The sequence below is a fragment of the Chionomys nivalis genome, chromosome 6 (assembly GCF_950005125.1).
Source record: "Chionomys nivalis chromosome 6, mChiNiv1.1, whole genome shotgun sequence".
Classification (NCBI taxonomy): domain Eukaryota; kingdom Metazoa; phylum Chordata; class Mammalia; order Rodentia; family Cricetidae; genus Chionomys; species Chionomys nivalis.
Window position 1 is genome coordinate 94222155 of NC_080091.1, and position 3393 is coordinate 94225547.

The following is a 3393-nucleotide window of genomic DNA, read 5'->3' on the forward strand; positions in this document are numbered from 1 at the left end:
ACAGCATTTCTCCCTTCTCTTTCTCCTTCCAAACCTTCCCATATGTCCCTCCCCTCCCTCCTCCAGATTCATGGCTGCTTTTTTTCACTGATTGTTGCAGTACACATATATTACATGTATATACATATATATATTTCTAAACATAACTTGTTCACTCCATATAATGTTACTTGTATGTACATCTTCAGGGATAACCGTCTGGCCCTGAGCAATCAGTTGGTATGTTCTTCCTTGGGGACCCACCTCTCTTCCTCTCAACTTTATTCAGTTGCCTGTAGTTCTTTGTAGGATTAAGGCTTCATGGGCTTGTCCCCATCCAGTGTGGCATGTCCATCGTTGTCATCCTTGTTCTTCTCATGTTTGGCCAGTCATGCTGGTGAGACTTTATGGGTGTAGCTTTTGAAGTTACTAGGAGACATCATCTCATAGCAAACTCCCTGCTCTTCCACAATGTTCCCTGAGCCTTAGGTGTGGCGAGAGTGTTCTAGAGAGGCATCCATTGGGGCTGGGCTTGACAACTCTGCATTTTGATCAGTTGTGGTGTTTTGTAGTGGTCTCTCTGTTACAGAGAGACATTTCTTTGATGAGGGGGTGAAGACTACACTTATCTTTGGGTATCAGGACAAATATTTGTTGATGGAGACTGCTCGTTCATCCCAGCCATCCAGACCTAAATAATCACACAGAAACTATATTAATTACAACACTGTCCAGCCTATTAGCTCAGGCTTCTCATTAACTAACTCTTACATCTTAAATTAGCCAATTTCTATTATTTTATATTTTACCATGGGCAAAGGGACAGGACAGAAGGGCTCCATGACTGGTTGGTCAGTGTCTTAGTTTCAGCTCTTCAGGGTGATCCAAAGAAGTCCCACTGCCGGAGGGGACAGCCGGCTTCCACGCGGGGACTGGCTCCGCTCGTTAGGGTGGGTGGAGCCGGTGAGCGGCCTTTGTTTATTGTGGAAGACCCTGCTGTTCTTGGAATCCAAGGTGACTTGAAGTTTGCAGCAAAGACTGACCTGTAGACACCTTTGGGGGCCAGAAACAGGTCTTGTGTAAACCTGGCAACAGGATGGATGCCTCGGTCATCTGAGAGGAGGGGCCCTCAGTTAAGAGAATGCTCTGTAGGATTGGGCTGTAGGAGGCAAACCCGTAGGCATGTTCTTAGTGACCGATGGAGAAGGGGAAGCAAACAGATAAGCTGCACTCATCCACGACCTCGGCAGCGATCCTGCTCCAGATTCCTGCCTGCCGAGGGGGGGGGGGGACACGACTCCTTCAGCCAATAGCCTTCAAGTTGGGCGTGGTCAACTGTACTATATATATATACATACAGATGTTAAAACCGTGCGTGGGGGGAGCCCTTGGCTGCTGGATCGGTTTCTGTTTCCCGCTCATGCAGAGGACTGCTGATCTACCCCTAAATAAAGAAACCCTTATTATACTCCATTCTGGGCTAGTGTGGGGCTACTTTACCATAACCTACAACATGTGCCCTGTTTGAGTTCCTGTCCTGATTACCTTGATGAGGAGCTGTTACACGGAACTGTGGGAGAAACATGCCCCACCCTCACCCCAGCTGCTCTGCCCTGGGCTTTCCTCACAGCAGTCGTAACCCCAAGACAGCTGCGGAGGGGGGGACGAAGTAGGTCAGGTGTCACTGGAGTTTGGACAGACACTGCTTGAGACTATGTGTAGAGGTCAGCCTGTGACCCAAGGTAAAGGAAACGAAGGCAGAAATCCAGGCTGTGACTGCTCCTGTGGGCATCAGAGTGGTTGACTGCGGTGCCATGACTTCACGGTGCCCTGCAACCAGTCTGCCCAGCGAGATGGATGTTTGCTGGAGCGTGTCCTGGCCTATGTGAGTGACTTCTTCATACATGAGCGATAGTATCTGAGCTGTCTTTTATGGAGCTTGTCATAGAAATTTCCTAATTTGAGAATGTGTTCTTTGCTAGCGTTTCCCTTTTAACTGTTAAGTTCCTAAGAGCAGAGGTGAGGAGGATGAGCTCAATTTATCAACCATCCTCCTCTAACTCCATTTAAAAAACAGTAGAGAAAAGGTTGAGGTCCCATCTTGGCTGGAAAGTGTAGCCGAATGCCAGAGGGCCCCCAGGTACGTTGGCGCTTCGCTGCCCTTGCTTTACATCGGCTGCTGTGTCAGAGCCGGCAGGGGGAGCACAGAGCTTGAAGTAACGGTACCTCTGCTGAGGAAAACGCATGCCGGCCACGGGGGGCTTCTACCCAGGAAAGAAAATGAGCTCTGGGAGGAAGGTCACCTTCGTTTGCCCTCTTCCGTCCTGTGCCCTCACTGTTCCTCCTCCAACACAGAGTTTACTGCTTTCATCTCCTCATTGTCTCTGTAGCGCTGCGCAGCCTTCCCTTTCCTCTGGTCAGGCAGCCACCTTCCCCTTTCCTGGGCTGCTTTCTCTTTTGTCCAGGTTAGTGGCTTGGCTTAGATTTAGGGGATGAGTGCTGCGTGAGTTCCAGAACAATACGCAGAAACCCAGGAGCCTTAGTTCACCGTCCCCACCGGTAAAGCCGGCTGAGCATCCTGAAGGGAGGCACAGAGGACTGAGGGTCTTTGGTGCCTTAGGAGTTAAAGAGACAGTTGAACGGAACAGGCTATGTAGGAGTGGGTCGGGCAGGGACTGCTCCTTCCAACTTCATTGTCTTCCACAGAGGCAGCTCTGTGGTGAGTAGGTGTCTCCAAACATGCAGATGCCAAATGGACCCGAGTTTCTGATTTATTTTTTTGTGTAATACTAGGATGTCAATTGGTAGTATGAGGGGATAAATTTGTTACCAGATAATTATGTAGAAATTATGGAGTAGTCTTTCTTTCTTTCTTTCTTTCTTTCTTTCTTTCTTTCTTTCTTTCTTTCTTTCTGTCTGTCTGTCTGTCTTCCTTCCTTCCTTCCTTCCTTCCTTCCTTCCTTCTTTTCTTTTCTTTCTTTTTTCTTTTTTGTATTTTTTTTGAGACAGGGTCTCTCTACGTACCCCTGGCTATCCTGAAACTCACTATGTAGACCAGGCTGGTCTCAAACTCATAGACTCTGAGCAATCTGCCTGCTTCTGCCTCCTGAGTGTTAGGATTAAAAGGTCAGGAGCAGGCAGGAGCAGGCAGATATCTTAACTGTGGTGATGCTTAGATCTTTAATGAAGTAACGTGGTATATGAAGCTCAGATAGAAAGGGATACAGACTGGTGGCACCAAGCCTTTTTCATAGATAGAAGGTCGCTCGTAGGGCAAGGGTTCTATGAGTTACGTTGATGGAAAGGGCTATCTGGTTTGGAGATCAGACACTTCTAGTCCATGAACTGCAGTCATGAAAGGCAGTATTTCCTAAGATCAAGTTTGTCTTTCTGCTCCCACTGGATGAAGTAGAA